This window comes from Oncorhynchus mykiss, chromosome 21 (assembly GCF_057628025.1).
Source record: "Oncorhynchus mykiss isolate SJ-2025 chromosome 21, ASM5762802v1, whole genome shotgun sequence".
NCBI lineage: Eukaryota > Metazoa > Chordata > Actinopteri > Salmoniformes > Salmonidae > Oncorhynchus > Oncorhynchus mykiss.
The window spans coordinates 50,134,060-50,153,068 of NC_143042.1; the positions used below are offsets into that span (position 1 = coordinate 50,134,060).

The window sequence follows — 19,009 nt, forward strand, 5'->3', positions numbered from 1 at the left end:
ACAATTAACTGGTGGTAGTATCAGTCTAGAGGACAGTTAGCTGGTATATGTATCAGTCTAGAGGACAGTTAACTGGTTGTAGCATCAGTCTAGAGGACAGTTAACTGGTGGTATTATCAGTCTAGAGGACAGTTAACTGGTATATGTATCAGTCTAGAGGACTGTTAACTGGGTGGTAGTATCAGTCTAGAGGACAGTTAACTGGTATATGTATCAGTCTAGAGGACTGTTAACTGGTGGTAGTATCAGTCTAGAGGACAGTTAACTGGTGGTAGTATCAGTCTAGAGGACAGTTAACTGGTATATGTATCAGTCTAGAGGACTGTTAACTGGTGGTAGTATCAGTCTAGAGGACTGTTAACTGGTGGTAGTATCAGTCTAGAGGACAATTAACTGGTGGTAGTATCAGTCTAGAGGACAGTTAGCTGGTATATGTATCAGTCTAGAGGACTGTTAACTGGTGGTAGTATCAGTCTAGAGGACTGTTAACTGGTGGTAGCATCAGTCTAGAGGACAGTTAACTGGTGGTATTATCAGTCTAGAGGACAGTTAGCTGGTATATGTATCAGTCTAGAGGACAGTTACCTGGTATATGTATCAGTCTAGAGGACAGTTAGCTGGTATATGTATCAGTCTAGAGGACAGTTAGCTGGTGGTAGCATCAGTCTAGAGGACAGTTACCTGGTATATGTATCAGTCTAGAGGACAGTTAGCTGGTATATGTATCAGTCTAGAGGACAGTTAGCTGGTGGTAGCATCAGTCTAGAGTACAGTTAACTGGTGGTATTATCAGTCTAGAGGACAGTTAACTGGTATATGTATCAGTCTAGAGGACTGTTAACTGGTGGTATTATCAGTCTAGAGGACTGTTAACTGGTGGTAGTATCAGTCTAGAGGACTGTTAACTGGTGGTAGTATCAGTCTAGAAGACAGTTAACTGTTTGAAGTGTCACACCTACATTAGAACTCGTTGGACTGCCTGCCTTTTCTATCCAGTAAATGCTTATATACATTAGTTTACAAGCTGCCTAACTCTACAAGCTATAGGTGTGAATAGGCATTCACATGCTAACACATACAGCCCACTAGTGTGAATGATTTAACAAGGCAAGTCTACACAGATATTGCCTGATTCAGTATTATCCACACCATGGATACTCACTTCCCAGCTAGTGCCAATTATTTCACAACCACCAGGCTATCAAATGAAAGAGAAAGGGCTAACTCCCCAACTCCAGTCTTTTCTCTCTCCTATGCCCTGCCTGTCTCTGGTTGGTGATTGTCCAGTTCTTTTTGGACTATCTCGCTGCATTGATTCGAGTGAGCGCAGGCCTTGCTAACAGACCCCTTGACCATGTGTTATGGATAACAAGGTGAGAAATAATCATGTGCAACCGGAGGAGAGGCCGGGTTTGCGCCTGGGTCTTTGCTGACCTTAGGTCACCATTAGCATTCTCTCGTACAAGATCATCCAATTTATTACTCTTCAGGGGATTCACAGGGGCTCACCGACTAACTCCCTCTGTTCCCCCCTCTCTTTCTGTCACTCCCTCTCTCCTTTCCCCTCTCTCTCTCTCTCTCTCCCTTTCTCCTTTCCTCTCTCTCTCTCTCTCTCTCTCTCTCTCTCTCTCTCTCTTTCTCTCTCTCTCACTCCCTATCTCCTTCCTCATCCTATTCCTTAATCCAGTTAGGCCCCCTCGATAAGATGTCTGAAATGAGTAAGTGAGTAACCTTTTCCCTAATCCCGGGCATCACAGGACGAGATCCCGAGTGGTGGAGTTTACCCAGTCATTATGAGCTTTCTGAATGTAATGATTTTGGGAAAAAGTCCTGGAGCTTTGGAACTAATCTTCACAGTGAGCAGGTATTTATTCTCTGAGGCAGTCTACTTTCATATCATTCCTTTAAGGGATCAGGGCTGATGGATGTTGAGGGAGAGGTCTTCTACTGTTTTGAGACTCATGTTTTGGCCAAAACAACAGACTTACTGAGTAAAAAAACCTTTGGGAAAATATGATGACCTCATCTATCAATCAGATTTGATTTATAAAGCCCATTTTACATCAGTTGTCATAAAGTGCTTTACAGTATCCTGGCCATGCCTTAAGATAGCCAGAGAAGATGTGACATATAGCTTATTGTCATTAGCTTCCTATAGCTATTTCTGATAGAGCCCACAGTAGAAAGATTGAAGTATCTCAATGCAGATTGTTGTTATAAGTAATGAATGGTTATGTCCCACCCAGTCAACTTGGAGCAGCTTGTCTGCTCAGGGTGGGACCAGTCTGAGGGAGAATGCCGTAACCATAGCGCTGTTTGATATATGCTCCAGTTGTAGTTGATCTCTACATGAAAGAGAGCAGTGAGAGAGAGCAGAACGCAAAGAGTAGATAGAAGAGTGTAGAGAACTAAGAGTGGAGAGAGAGCAGAGAAAATGACAGAAGAGAAAACAGAGAACAGAAAGCAGAGAACAGAAAGCAGAGAACAGACAGAGATAGCTGAGAGAGCGAGAGAGAGCAGAGAGAGAATAGAGAGCAGATTGAGTGAGAGACGAGAGAGAGCAGAGACGAGCAGAGATGAGAAAAAGCAGAGAACAGATAGCAGAGAACAGACAAAGGATAGCAGAGATAAAGAGTAGAGAGCAGATTGAGAAAGAGATGAGAGAGCAGAGGGAGAGCAGAGATGAGAGAGACAGCAGAGCGAGCAGAGAGAGAGCAGAGAGAGCGGGAGAGATGCAAGACTCATCTCAAGAAACTTTTCCTTTTTAAATAAGCACTAGTGTGACTGGAGAATGAAATCGGTTGGTTCGTCCCATAACCTAAACTATAATGGTGGTTTCTTAGGAAATGGAGAAGAAATTGTGATTTATTTTAAGTTGCATTTAATTACGGAGAGTTTTACTGGAAAGTTATAGTTTGAGTTATTAATCTGGGTTTCACACTATGATGATTTTGTTTTTGTCTCATGTTTTATTGTTAGATTACCTCGATTTTCACAACGTCGGGTTGTTAGTTATTCATCATTGAAGTGAAGCTTAATCGGCTTACAATTTTGTCCAAATGATTTTGCCTAAATGGATACTGAACATCACTGAGCATCAGATCTAATATCTGTTGCTTCTTGCTCAGTACAGTTCTGGCTGTAACATTCAATCCACACATTATCCACAGGTCCTATAGAGAAATATCAACATTGACATGTGTGTAAAGATTACAATTCAAAAGTGTAGTGTGTGTGTGTGTGTGTGTGTGTGTGTGTGTGTGTGTGTGTGTGTGTGTGTGAGAGAGATACATAGATTAAGGGAACATTGATGATTAATCAATTCATCAAACTTCTCCTCTTCTCTCCCATAGTGAAAATGATTCCCATATGAAAAGGGACCATTGAAACAGAATATCCTATTTAGTCAAATTGTCTTGTTTGATCATAAAGCAATAATTAGAGGCCATCCTTTGTCTTTTTTAATTAGATGAATATTATCATGAAGGGATATTTTAGTAGATGAATAAACGTGCTTTAAATGGGCATTGCAATATGAACAAGGGGAAGATTGGAGCAGAATTAATTTAATCATACAATGGCTCTGATTTGAATAGATAAAATGAATGGAAGAAAGGAAGGAAGGAAGGAAGGCAGGAAGGAAGGAAGGAAGGAAGGGGGGATGAAACACCTTGAAAGAATGGAAAGGTATTATCAGAGGGAGAGAGAGGGGGAGAGAGAGGGGGAGAGGGAGAGGGAGAGGGGGAGAGGGATAGGGAGGGAGAGAGAGAGAGAGAGAGATGCTTGTTGGTAATGTATAAAACTTAGGAAAGATTTAGATGTGACAAACTGACAATTTTTTGGGTTCACTGCATGACGCTAAACGACCTGCGAAACGCAATGAATGAGGTCTGAAAAATCTCTGATTATAAATTGATTTCTTTCTTTTAACTCCTAGGTCCAATTATCAAATCCAAGATGGCGTAGCAGTCAGGCGTCTTTTGTCTTCGTATATATGTACATGATCAATGGAAGGATAATCGTGCCTTTCTTCGGATCATCTGGTTTTCCCCTCCATAATGTTTGATAGTGGGATAATGGATTGACTTATTGTGTTTCATCTAAAAAATAAAAAGAATGCCTCTGTGTCACGAGGTGGATTATATATTCTGTCACAATCAAACAGGAAGTTGATAAAACAGCTGATAGGGTAGAAAATAAATGCTGCATATTTTAATTAGGTCTCTATTCACATTCAAATAGAATTACTCTCCGTGTGAATAATTGCTATGAAAGGAGAAAAAAATTCTGATGCAAATTCAATCTTAATATTTAATTACACACAAATCACACACAAATCTAATTCGATGTGTTGGTTATTGCCGTGAGTGACACATTGAGGCCATTGTATTTCCTGGAAAGTCATTTTATTTTCTCATTTCACTGTCAGAGGTTATGTCAGGGCATTGTCACCGTGCTATTTCCTGCTAATTGAGGAAAATACATAACTATGAGATATTTTTCCGCCACATCATTTTCAAAACAAAAAGTTACCCTTGCTGTGGCTTCATCTGAGCTCTGAGATTTCTGCTGTTGTTGTCGAATTAAACACATAATTTGCTCTGTACCCTAATAAATAAAACATTGGAGCGTGAACAGCATCACAGCAGAACGCTTCCTCAGCAGCAGAGAATTGAGGACCAGCCCCTGGGTTCCTGCATGCTTTCCCCACCATGTTCAGGCTCTTACCCTGGGGGAGCTCTCTCACTCCTTCCCCCTACCCTCCAGGTCTCTCCCTCCAACCACATGGTATACACACACCTGCTATAATTATTCTCTCACTTCCTGCAATAGCCTTATTTCAGCATCTCTCATTAATTTTACATTCAGAAACATTTCCTATATTATAAATGACTGGGAAGAAAAACTGTTTATCCTGTCTCTCTGATCATCTACGTGACCTCCAGGACAGAGAGGGCAATATCAGGGCATTAGGACTGGAGAGAGGCTGGAGAGAGGATGGAGATTGGCTGGAGAGAGGCTGTAGATTGGCTGGAGAGAGGTTGGAGAGAGGATGGAGATTGCCTGGAGAGAGGCTGGAGCTTGGCTGGAGCTTGGCTGGAGAGAGGCTGGAGAGAGGCTGGAGAGAGGCTGGAGAGAGGATGGAGATTGCCTGGAGAGAGGATGGAGATTGCCTGGAGAGAGGCTGGAGAGAGGCTCTATATGGATTAGTACACCATGACCAGCACCTAGTCCTTAATATCCTAGCTTCTATAACAGCTCCACTATGTCCTTTAACTCCCATCCATGTCCCAAACTTAAACACTCAGAGTACTTTCAGGACAACCAAACTCCATGCATTAATAGACATGAATCACATGTATTATTGATACGACACACTGAATGCATGTTAGGGGAATAATACAGCGTTGTTCGCTATGTTTTCACTGGTCCCTAAAATAAATAGGAAAATGAATAAAAAGGCTTTGAGAAAAACCCTATGAAATTTTAATGAAGGACTATTATTGTGATGTGGTTTGCAGGATGACTGTGGCGCATTCAGTGTTTTTATGGGGGTAGGGGCCTGTTCAGGGCATGTGAGCAGTGTTTTTCTGGGGGTAGGGGCCTGTTCAGGGCATGTGAGCAGTGTTTTTCTGGGGGTAGGGGCCTGTTCAGGGCGTTTGAGCAGTGTTTTTCTGGGGGTAGGGGCCTGTTCAGGGCATGTGAGCAGTGTTTTTCTGGGGGTAGGGGCCTGTTCAGGGCATGTGAGCAGTGTTTTTCTGGGGGTAGGGGCCTGTTCAGGGCATGTGAGCAGTGTTTTTACAGGGTTTCTGTGTTTGAGCATAAAATATATCCTCCTGCTTCTGTGGACTGTTTGTGTAAACCAGCTACTACAAAACTGCATATACAAAACAGATACGGGCAAAGACCTAATGTTATGGATCAAGATGAACACTAGAGCACATGACAAGACCTGAAGGACAACTGTGCACGCTATCAAGGGAAGACAAACCTCTTGATGAAACAAGGTGTCTTGATGAACACGTTTGATAAATGGTCATTAGTTGTTAACTAGTTAAAACTCCCTTTAAGGAATCACTGAATATCATTTATTTGGATAGTCTATCTGTAGATGCTTGACAAATGGTCATACTATAAACAAACTATCGGTTGATAAGCAGCTGCTGGCTAAGGTTATAGTTAGGGTTAGAGTAAGGGTTAGGCTTAGTAAATAGTTGAAATTATACCAATCATCTTTAGATGTAGAGCATCTACAGAATGTAGAGCATCTACAGAAGCTGGATCACGAGTGATATGTTTCCAGGTCTAGGCCTATTCAGATATCTTATATTTCTCAAGATGCATTATACAGTACAGTACATACTGTATCCCTGGAATTCATTTAATGCACTATTTTTCAACCCTGAATAATTGATAGACAGTCAGACACTGAAGAAACCTCATGCGGTTATTAGTGCTGCTAAATTTCATTTTAACCTCCTGATCTAATAGGAAAGACTCCGTTTCTTGTTTGTGTCAGGGGAATAGGAATGGGTCTTGATGAAATTGAAGGTGTGGAGATCACATGATCTTAGCTGATAGTTTCCGGACTATCTTTTTTTTCTCGTTTCTTGTTTTGACTTTCCTCTCCACTCTAGCAGGCTTTTTGAACTTGAGAATAATTCCCATCTGTTTCTCACCACTTAATGTGTTCAATGTTCACAGATGGATCTAATCTTTGGCTTCCCAAAGGGCAGCCAAGGAAGGAAATTAGATCAACCTGACTATGAAGGAGAAAATAGTAGCTCGCACTACATACACACATAAGCAAACACCTCAAAACTAGCATTTAAGTCAGAAAATAATATCTAACAATTCCACAACAAAACCTAACATCTAACAAATTCCATAACAAAACCTAATACACACAATCTGGTAAAGGAATGGGATGAGAATATATAAGTATAAAATATATAGATGAGCAGTGACAGAGCGGCTACCATGCAAAAGATAGTAAATAATAGATAGTGAAGTATACAGTATACAGTATAAACTTATGAGATGAGTAATGTGAGATATGTAAACTTTCTTAAAGTGGCATTATTAAAGCAACTATTGTTCCGTTTATTAAAGTGGCCAATGATATCAAGGATATGATATATGTAGGTAGGCAGCCACCTCTATGTGCTAGTTGTGGCTGTTTAACAATCTGTTGGCCCTCTTATGGATAGGGGAGACGCCAGCGTCTCAACTGGCCAATTGCCAGGTTCAAATAAAATGCTATAAAATTAAAACTTTCATTAAATCACACATGTAAGATACTCAATTAAAGCTACCCTCGTTGTGAATCCAGCCAACATGTCAGATTTTAAAAATGCTTTTCGGTGAAAGAATAAGAAGCTATTATCTGTTAGCCTGAAACATCTGCACTAGGAGTAAACAAAGCAGCTAGCATAGCAGGCGCTACACAAAACGCTGAAATAAAATATAAAACATGCCTTACCTTTGACGAGCTTCTTTTGTTGGCACTCCAATATGTCCCATAAACATCACAATTGGTCCTTTTTTTCGATTGATTCCATCCATATCTATCAAAAATATCCATTTATAAAGCACGTTTGATCCAGATAAAACTGCTTACAAAAACCCAACGTCACTACAAAATATTTCAAAAGTTGCCTATAAACTTTGCCAAAATATTTCAAACTACTTTTGTAATTCAACGTTAGGTATTTTTAAACGTTAATAATCGATCAAATTGTAGACGCGGCAATCTGTATTCAATACAAGAACAAAAAGAAACCAGCACTGCTTTTTATGTTTGCGCAACTCACAAAAGTGTCCCCAGTTCCGAGTTGGCATACTTCTTCATAGCACAAAGGAATAACCTCAACCATATTCCAAAGACTGGCGACATCGTGTGGAAGCGGTAAGAACTGAAAAAGACAAAGACAATATAAATATATAGTGAACAGAGAGGGGGAAAAAAATAAAAATTCTGAACAGTTAGTCCTTGGGGTTTTGCCTGCTACATAAGTTATGTTATACTCACAGACATGATTCAAACAGTTTTAGAAACTTCAGAATGTTTTCTATGCAAATCTATGAATAATATGCATGTCTTATATTCTGCCCCCTAGCTTTAAGATAGAAGCTGTTTTTCAATCTCTCAGTCCCAGCACTGATGCACCTGGACTGACCTCGCCTTCAGGAAGGAAGCCGGGTGAACAGGTAGTGGCTCGGGTGGTTATTGTCCTTGATGATCTTTTTTGCCTTCCTGTGACATCATGTGTGGTAGGTGTCCTGGAGGGCAGGTAGTTTGCCCCCGGTGATGCGTTGTGCAGACCGCACCACCCTCTGGAGAGCCCTGCGATTATGGGCGGTGCAGTTGCAGTACCGGGCAGTGATACAGCCCTTCAGAATGCTCTCAATTGTGCACCTGTAAAAGTTAGTGAGGATTTTCGGTGACAAGCCACATTTGCTTCAGCCTCCTGAGGTTGAAGATGCGCTGTTGAAGATGCCCTTCTTCACCACACTGTCTGTGTGCATGGACCATTTCAGTTTGTAGGTGATATGTACACCGAGGAACTTAAAACTTTCCACTGTATTGTCCTCAAAGCACGCACATTTTTATTTGTTTAATTTATCTGGGAGCACTTCCTGTTTTAGTTTCTGCCTATAGGACGGGAGCAGCAAGATGGAGTCATGGTCAGATTTGCCAAAAGGAGGGCAAAGGGAGGGCCTTGTATGCATCACGGAAGTTAGAGTATCAGTGGTCGAGTGTGTTACTCACTCGAGTACTGCAATCAATATGCTGATAGAATTTAGGTAGCCTTGTTTTCAGATTAGCTTTGTTAACATTTTAAGTATCGGAACATTTTTATAAATGTTTGTCTAAAATAACGTACCCAAATCTAACTGCCTGTAGCTCAGGCACTGAAGCAAGGATATGCATTTATTGGTACCATTGGAAAGGAAACACTTTGAAGTTTGTGGAAATGTGAAAGAAATGTAGGAAAATAACACAATAGATCTGGTAAAAGATAATACAAAGAAAAAATCTACATTTAAAAAAAAAAATTTGTACCATCATCTTTGAAATGCAAGAGAAAGGCCATGATTTATTATTCCAGCACAGGTGCAATTTAGATTTTGGCCACTAGATGTCAGCAGTGTATGCGCAAAGTTTTAGGCTGATCCAATGAACCATTTAACTTATGTTCCAAATTTTGTATGAGGATATCGATAATGTCAAAAGCTGCACTGAAGTTCAATCAAACAGTCCCCACAATCCTCTTATGCTCAATGTATCTTTTCCAATCATCAGTCATTCATTTCAGTACTAGTATGTGACAAAGTGGAATAAAAATGTAGGCACAACATACAGTGCCTTCAGAAAGTATTCACACCCTTTGACTTTTTGCACATTTTGTTGAGTTACAGCCTGAATTTAAAATAGATCACCTTTAGATGTTTTTGTCACTGGCCTACACACAATAACTCATAAGGTCAGAAGGGGAATTACGTTTTTCAAAAATTTTCCAAATTAATATAACATTTAAGCGGAAATGATTTAAATAATTTCTAAATAAGTTCAGGAGTAAAAATGTACTTAACAAGTCACATAGCGACTTCATTGGACTCGCTCTGTGTGCAATACTAGTGTTTAACATGATTTTTTAATGACTACCTCATCTCTGTACACCACACATGAAGATAGCTGTAAGGTCCCTCAGTCGAGCAGGGAATTTCAAACACAGATTCAACCACAAAGACCATGGAGGTTTTCCAATGCTTCACACAGAAAGAAACCTACTGATAATTACACTTGGTTGTTGTATTAATACACCCAGCCACTACAAAGATACAGGCGTCGTTCATAATTCAGTTGCCAAAGAAGAAGGAAACCACTCAGGGATTTCACCATGAGGCCATATGAGAAGAAGGGTGGAGAATGATCAGTGCATAGGTTGAGATATGAAGATGGTTGAGATATGAAGATGGTTGAGATATGAAGATGGTTGAGATATGAAGATGGTTGAGATATGAAGATGGTTGAGATATGAAGATGGTTGAGATATGAAGGTGGTTGAGATATGAAGATGGTTGAGATATGAAGATGGTTGAGATATAAAGATGGTTGAGATATGAAGATGGTTGAGATATGAAGATGGTTGAGATATGAAGATGGTTGAGATATGAAGATGGTTGAGATATGAAGATGGTTGAGATATGAAGATGGTTGAGATATGAAGATGGTTGAGATATGAAGATGGTTGAGATATGAAGATGGTTGAGATATGAAGATGGTTGAGATATGAAGATGGTTGAGATATGAAGGTGGTTGAGGTTTAGGCAACGGGGAACAATCTAAACCATTTGAAACAAAAACAGATCCCATCATGATAACACAAGCTACACAAGCATCATCAACCTGTCTCTTCCTATTACATTGAGGCTAGAAACATAGAATGGAAAATCCTATAATTTCCATTGCCTTATGTCTCCTGTGCTGATAGATTCAGACTGTGGGCTGTGCTGCGTTAATTGATGTTCAGAAGGGTTTTGTTTCGAAAAGTAATGCATCTTAAGCATTTGGGATAATACAGCCACAAATAACCAGGATATATGAGAGAGAGAGAGAGAGAGAGAGAGAGAGAGAGAGAGAGAGAGAGAGAGAGAGAGAGAGAGAGAGAGAGAGGGAGAGGGAGAGGGAGGGAGAGAGAGAGAGAGAGAGAGAGAGAGAGAGAGAGAGAGAGGGAGAGGGAGAGGGAGAGGGAGAGGGGAAAGGAGAGAGGGAGAGAGAGAGCAATTTCATTTTTCTTTGTGGAATTGAATACTTAAAAACCAGGAATTATATTAAGAAGAAAAAAATAAGTAAAATGAAGAGTGATCCCCTGCATTAAAATGACATTTCTTCCTTATTTACAATATTTCAATCTGGAGAAGGTATAGGAATAAGGGGCTAGGCTAATCCATTGGAAGTATGTCTCGGACTGTTCTGGAAGAGAAAAGCTTACCTCAGCACATAGCAAAAAAACTGGAGCCATGCCAGTCACCGGTCCCGGCTAACTCACTTTACATAGAAATAGCTGTCAAAATAAGATTGCCTACTTTAAATAGGAAAATATACAGAGAACAAACAGCGAGAAAATATGAGAAAATAATACAATATTATTAACATTAGTAATTCCTTGGAGCAGAAAGGATGAGTATGGAATTAGATAATAAATGTGGTTTTTGGAAGACATTGCATTATGTATAAATAAAGGTGATTCCATTGACCGCCACCTTTCTTTACTTTATAAAGATAGAGGGAGCATTACTTTCCTGTTGCTTTTATGAGGCTACTACCAACCATAATGGCAGTTCCTAACTGACAGCTACGGTCAATTATGTACACTGAGTGCACAAACATTAATAATACCTTCCTAATATTGAGTTACACCTCCTTTTACCCTCAGAACATCCTCAATGGACTCTACAAGGTGTCAAAAACATTCCACAGGGATGCTGGCCCATGTTGACTCCAATGATTCCCACAGTTTTGTCAAAATGGCTGGATGTCCTTTGGCTGGTGGACCATTCTTGATACACACAGGAAACTGTTGAACGTGAAAAAACCCAGCACCGTTGCAGTTCTTGACACACTCAAAACGGTGCACCTGGCATCTACTACAATACCCAGTTCAAAGGCACTTTGAAAAATGTTGTCTTGCCCATTCACCCTCTGAATGGCACACCTACACAATCCATTGTCTCAAGGCTTAAAAAATCATTTTTTAACCTTTCACCTCCCCTTCATCTACACTGATTGAAGTGGATTTAACAAGGTACATAAATAAAGGATCATAGCTTTCAACCTGGATTCACCTGGTCAGTCTATGTCATGGAAAGAGGACATGGTCCTGATGTTTTGTTACACTCAATGTTTATGGGAACCTGACATTTATAAAAACCAAGTGCATTATGAATATTTGACACTAGAAAGGTGATAGACAGTGCTGGGAGGGTTAATCATGTTTGATTAGGCTAGTCAAAAAGCATTCTGTAGACCTCAACCAAAGGTCAAGGGGTCAAAAAAATATTTGGGTCTTGCGTAACGAGACAACCATTAATCGTCCAGTCTACGGCAAGCTCAACTTCTGCTCAATAATCCAGAAATTAAAATGTTTCCATGGATTTGTTCCTCAGTTGGATTTTAAAATGTTCTCTCATTTGCGTGGCTGATGACTATTTGGTCTTACCAGAAGATGTCCGTATGAGGGGTTAGAGTTCAAATTGGAATAAAGATACTGTTGTCACCCCTAAAATCACCATAAAATGGTTTCTAAAAATAATAATGATCACTCTAATATGATTTGATGACATAATATAATGTACGTGAGATAGGGTAAGCTATAAATACCAATATTGTAATGTTTTGCGATAGTCATTTTGATTTAAGGCGACAGCCCATATAAAACGAGGATAATCAAGAAACATTAGAAGAATATCTATCAAGGGCATTACAAGGCAGGAGCCAATTTATCCCTGACAACCAGCGCTCTGAATGTGTTTGATAAATCGCCATGAGGGAGATAATTTGGCCCCGCCATGAGAAAGCAGCAGCGCTAGCATATTTCAACCCATTAAGGGCTAAAGTTAGCTCCCACCTTCCTACCTATCTATCACGGGGTGTTCAGTCTTTAGCTAAAGCTAACGGGCGGCCTCAGAGCTGCCTGAGGACAAATGTTTCATTTTCATTAGGGACAAGGTAGAGAGGCTGTTTAGGGCTGTGCGGCCAGCAAGAATGCCTGAATGTAAAAGAAAATAAAAATTCGGATGGAAGATGGCCCAAAGTTTGAACTCACTTTTTAGGTTTGAATGAACGTTTCTGAGTGTCAATGAGAAAAATAACCGGCATGAGAAATATTAATCTCAGTTTGAGATGATTTTCTACTCTGGAATACAATAAATACAGGCATCACTTTTGACTGTAATCATTATTATTGAATTGCAACCTTTCATCTGAATCCATCCTGTGTTTATGAGAAGTTAGTTTTGTACCTGTTTAGAATTGAAATAAGGTTTGATTTTACCTGTAATCATCAAAAGTAAAGCAGTCCACATGAGAAAACCGCCAAAAATGTATAAGCAGGCCTTGGAAATAGCCAAGCAGGCTCCAAACTCAGAGGCAAATCTAAATCTTCAGCTTGCTTCTGAGTTCAAGCAGATTGATAATACAGTACAACAGTACAACGACATTCAACCAATCTTTACTTTATGATTTTGTCTTGTTCTTATAGACAATACAGTGCAACAGTAGAACAACATCCAACCAACCTTTACTTGGGGATATTTCCTTCTTCTTTCACGATTTGGAAGGGTCCGGTGTCTTAAAAACTCTTGTTTCTAGTTGCAGTTGGAACTCCAAAAACCAGAGAATATTTTCTGCACCAAGTTAGAAGTTTCCTCGCCATTTTAGCTGCTGGACATCTGGCATTTCCCAACCACTTTGCAGGAAACAGTCATTTCTAAGCAATACGGCTGTGGCCACGTGTAGAAGAAGGTGACAGCGTGTTACACAGGGAGACCCAAACAAAGATCTGCACATATGCGAGAGGCATTTGTCAGTCGGTACAAATAGTGGATTTAATATCTTTCTGAATATTTCCTTGTTATCGGAGTTCGACCTTTAACTGGAAAGCCAATTAGATAACATGGATCTAATTAGAGCTATCATTGGAAATAGTCTTCCACACTTTGGTCTTTGGAAGTCAATAGTTCTCAGAAAGGAAACTTTTCTTGATGATCAATACACATTAAGGACCGTATCACCTCCACCGTACCCGACACCCTAGACCCACTACAATTCGCACATCGCCCCAACAGGTCCATGGACAACGCCATCGGCATTGTATTGCAAACTGCCCTATCTCACTTGAGCAAGAGATATACACATATTACCAGTCAAAAGTTTGGACACACCTACTCATTCAAGGATTTTTCCACATGGTAGAATAATAGTCAAGACATAAAACATATTAAATAACCAATATGGAATCATGGAGTAATCAAAAAAGTGTTAAACAAATCAAAATACATTTTAGATACTTCAAAGTAGCCTTGATGACAGCTTTGCACACTCTTGGTATTTGCTCTACCAGCTTCACCTGGAATGCTTTTCCAACAGTCTTGAAGGAGTTCCCACATATGCTGAGCATTTGTTGGCAGCTTTTCCTTCACTCTGCAGTCCAACTCATCCCATACCATATCAATTGGGTTGAGGTCGGGAGATTGTGGAGGCCAAGTCATCTGATACAGCACTCCATCACACTTATTCTTGGTCAAATAGCCCTTACACAGCTTGGAGGTGAGTTGGGTTATTGTCCTGTTGAAAAACAAATTATAGTCCCACTAAGCGCAAACCAGATGGGATGGCGTATCGCTGCAGAATGCTGTGGTAGCCATGCTGGTTAAGTGTGCCTTGAATTCGAAATAAATCACAGCCAGTGTGTCACGTTCTGACCTCTATTTCCTTTGTTTTGTATGTAGTTAGTATGGTCAGGGCGTGAGTTGGGTGGGCAGTCTATGTTTGTTTTTCTATGATTTGGGTATTTCTATGTTTCGGCCTAGTATGGTTCTCAATCAGAGGCAGGTGTCGTTAGTTGTCTCTGATTGAGAATCATACTTAGGTAGCCTGGGTGTCACTGTGTGTTTGTGGGTGATTGTTCCTGTCACTGTGTTTGTTGTCACAGGATAGGCTGTATAGGTTTTCACGGTCCGTTTGTTGTTTTGTAGATTTGGGTTATTTCATGTATCGTTCAGTTTTCCATTAAAGAACATGAATAACCACCACGCTGCTTTTTGGTCCGCTTCTCCTCCTACAGACGAACGTCGTTACAGAATCACCCACCGCAACAGGACCAAGCGGCGTGGTAACGGGCAACGGCAAAAGCAGCAGCAGGAGAAGCAACAGCGGCACAAGGAGGAATGGACTTGGGACGATGTGTTGGACGGCAAGGGTTGCTACACATGGGAGGAGATCCTGGCGGGAAAGGATCGCCTTCCATGGGAACAGGTGGAGGCAGCGAGGAGAGCAGAGGCAGCCGGAGAGAGGAGCCGGCGATATGAGGGAACACGGTTGGCAAGGAAGCCCGGGAGTCAGCCCCAAAAATGTCTTGGGGGGGGGCTAACAGGGAGTATGGCTTCGCCAGGTAGGAGACCTGAGCCAACTTCCTGTGGTTACCGGGGGGCTAGAGAGACCGGGCAGGCACCGTGTTATGCTGTGGAGCGCACGGTGTCCCCAGTGCGGGTGCACAGCCCGGTGCGGTACATTCCAGCTCCGCATATCGGCCGGGCTAGAGTGGGCATCGAGCCAAGTGCCATGAGGCCGGCTCTACGCATCTGGTCTCCAGTGCGTCTCCTTGGGCCGGCTTACATGGCACCAGCCTTGCGCACGGTGTCCCCGGTTCGCCTGCATAGCCCAGTGCGGGCTATTCCACCTCGCCGCACTGGCAGGGCTACCGGGACCATTCAACCGGGTAAGGTTGGGCAGGCTCGGTGCTCAAGAGCTCCAGTGCGCCTGCACGGCCCGGTCTATCCGTCACCACCTCCACGCACCAGCCCTCCGGTGACAGCTCCCCGTACCAGGCTGTCTCTCCGGCCCATCCTTACAGGGGCTCCCTCCTCTCCAGCGCTGCCGGAGTCTGCCGCCTCTCCGGCGCTACCAGAGCCTTCCTCCTGTCCAGCGCTGCCGGAGTCTCCCGCCTGTTCGGCGCTACGAGAGCTACTCAGTCCGGCGCTTCCAGAGCCTTCCTCCTCTCCAGCGCCGCCAGTGCTGCCCGTCTGCCCAGCGCCGCCAGTGCCGCCCGTCTGCCCAGTGCCGCCCGTCTGCCCAGCGCCGCCAGTGCCGCCCGTCTGCCCAGCGCCGCCAGTGCTGCCCGTCTGCCCAGCGCCGCCAGTGCCGCCCGTCTGCCAGGAGCCGCCAGTGCCGCCCGTCTGCCAGGAGCCGCCAGTGCCGCCCGTCTGCCAGGGGCCGCCAGTGCCACCCGTCAGCCAGGGGCCGCCAGTGCCGCCCGTCAGCCAGGGGCCACCAGTGCCGCCAGTCAGCCAGGGGCCGCCAGTGCCGCCAGTCAGCCAGGGGCCGCCAGTGCCGCCAGTCAGCCAGGGGCCGCCAGTGCCGCCAGTCAGCCAGGGGCCGCCAGTGCCGCCAGTAAGCCAGGGGCCGCCAGTGCCGCCAGTAAGCCAGGGGCCGCCAGTGCCACCAGTCAGCCAGGGGCCGCCAGTAAGCCAGGGGCCGCCAGTGCCGCCAGTCAGCCAGGGGCCGCCCGAGCAGCTGCCCCTCTGTCCCGAGCTGCTATCGCCCCTCTGTCCCGAGCTGCTGCCGCCCCTCTGTCCCGAGCTGCTGCCGCCCCTCTGTCCCGAGCAGCTGCCGCCCCTCTGTCCCGAGCAGCTGCCGCCCCTCTGTCCCGAGCAGCTGCCGCCCCTCTGTCCCGAGCTGCTGCCGCCCCTCTGTCCCGAGCAGCTGCCGCCCCTCTGTCCCAAGCAGCTGCTCCTCTGTCCCGAGCAGTTGTCCCTCTGTCCCGAGCAGCTGCTTCACCTCTGTCCCGAGCTGCCCCTCTGTCCCAAGCAGCCCCTCTGTCCAGTGGGGTCATTGAGAACGGTGGCCATGGTGAGAAAGCCACGGAGGCGGACAATAAGGCGGACTAAGACAATGGTGAAGTGGGGTCCGCGTCCCGCGCCAGAGCCGCCACCGCGGACAGACGCCCACCCAGACCCTCCCCTATAGGTCAAGGTTTTGCGGCCGGAGTCCGCACCTTTGGGGGGGGGGGTACTGTCACGTTCTGACCTCTATTTCCTTTGTTTTGTATGTAGTTAGTATGGTCAGGGCGTGAGTTGGGTGGGCAGTCTATGTTTGTTTTTCTATGATTTGGGTATTTCTATGTTTCGGCCTAGTATGGTTCTCAATCAGAGGCAGGTGTCGTTAGTTGTCTCTGATTGAGAATCATACTTAGGTAGCCTGGGTGTCACTGTGTGTTTGTGGGTGATTGTTCCTGTCACTGTGTTTGTTGTCACAGGATAGGCTGTATAGGTTTTCACGGTCCGTTTGTTGTTTTGTAGATTTGGGTTATTTCATGTATCGTTCAGTTTTCCATTAAAGAACATGAATAACCACCACGCTGCTTTTTGGTCCGCTTCTCCTCCTACAGACGAACGTTGTTACACAGTGTAACCAGCAAAGCACCCCCACACCATCACGCATTCTCCTGCACGCTTCACGTTGGGAACCACACATGCAGCGATCATCCGATGACCTACTCCGTGTCTCATAAAGATGTGGCGGTTGGAATCCAAAATCTCAAATTTGGACTCATCAGACATAAGGACAGATTTCCACCGGTCTAATGTCCATTGCTCGTGTTTCTTGGCCCAAGCAAGTCTCTTCTTCTTATTGGTGTACTTTAGTAGTGGTTTGTTTGCAGCAATTTGATCATAAAGCCCTGATTCACGCAGTCTCCTCTGAACAGCTGATGTTGAGATGTGTCTGTTACTTGAACTCTGCAAAGCATTTATTTAGGCTGCAATTTATGAGGCTGGTAACGCTAATAAACCTATCCCTTGCAGCAGTGTTAACTCTGGGTCTTCCTGTCCTGTGGCGGTCCTTATGAGAGCCAGTTTCATCATAGCGCTTGGTGGTTTTTGTGACTGCACTTGAAGAAACTTTCACAGTTCTTGAGATGTTCCGTATTGACTGACCTTCATGTCTTAAAGTAACGATGAACTGTCATTTGAGCAGTACTTGCCATAATATGGACTTGGTCTTTTACCAAAAGGGCTGTCTTCTGTATACCACCCCTACATTCTCACAACACAACTGATTGGCTCAAACGCATTAAGAAGGAAATAAATTACACAAACTAACTTTTAACAAGGCACACCTGTTAATTTAAATACATTCCAGGTGACTACCTCGTGAAGCTGGTTGAGAGAATGCCAATACAAAGTTGTCATCAAGGCAAAGGGTGACTACTTTGAGGAATCTCAAATATAACATATATTTGTTAATAATATAATATACAGTATATTTGTTTAACACTTTTTTGGTTACTACATCATTCCATATGTGTTATTTCATAGTTTTGATATCTTCACTATTTTCTACAATGTAGATTTTTTTTTTTTTTTTTTAAGTAAAAAAATAAAAAATAAAAACCTGGAATGAGTAGGTGTGTCCAAACTTTTGACTGGTATTGTATGAACAAATGCTGTCCATCAACTACAGCTTAGCCTTCAACACCATAGTGCCCTCCAAGCTCATCACTAAGCTCATGTCCCTGGGTCTGAACCCCTCCCTGTGTAACTGGGCCCTGAAGTTCCTGATGTGCCGACCCCAAGTGGTGAAGGTAGTCAACAACGCCACCTCAGCATGGGGGCCCCCATAGGGTGCATTTTCAGCCCACTCTTTTTTTCTCCCTGTTCACCCTTGACTGTATGCCAAGCACATCTCCGACTCAATCATCAAGTTTGCTGATGACACAGTGCTAGGCCTGATTACCAACAATGATGAGTCAGCCTACAGGGAGGAGGTGTGGTGCCAGAGAAATAACCTCTCCCTCAACGTCAACAACACTAAGGAGCTGATCGTGGGCAACAGGAGACAACAGAGAGGGGCCGCAGTGGAGATGGTCAAAAGCTTCAAGTTCCTGAAATGGTCCCTTCACACAGTGGTGTAGAAGGCTCAATAGCTCAAACGTCTACAGATGCAACATTGAGAGCATCCTGTCGGGTTCATTTACAAACTATTTAATCCACTTTATACACTGAGTGTACAAAACATTAGGAACACCTTCTTAACATTGAGTTGCACCTCCCTTTGCCCTCAGAACAGCCTCAATTAGTCCCGGTATGGACTTTACAAAAATGTCGAAAAGCATTCCGCAGGGATGCTGGCCCATGTTGACTCCAATGCTTGGTGTCAAACTGGCCGGTAGTGGATCTCTATTCCAAATATTTTGTTCCATCTCTTCCCACAGATGCTCTATTG

The 19,009-nt window shown here is 43.4% G+C and overlaps 1 long non-coding RNA gene across 1 annotated transcript in view; it reads right to left on the reverse strand.

Moving 5' to 3' along the window:
* Nucleotides 1-4,144: 4,144 nt before the first annotated feature.
* The window catches only part of LOC149973268 (uncharacterized), a 59,898-nt gene continuing 45,033 nt past the window's right edge, over nt 4,145-19,009 (reverse strand). Inside the window, exons 2-4 of the long non-coding RNA XR_016490386.1 lie at nt 7,815-7,916; nt 7,484-7,568; nt 4,145-5,185 (exon numbers count right to left, since the gene is read on the reverse strand). This is a non-coding gene — a long non-coding RNA (uncharacterized LOC149973268). The remainder of the gene's footprint in view (nt 5,186-7,483; nt 7,569-7,814; nt 7,917-19,009) is intronic.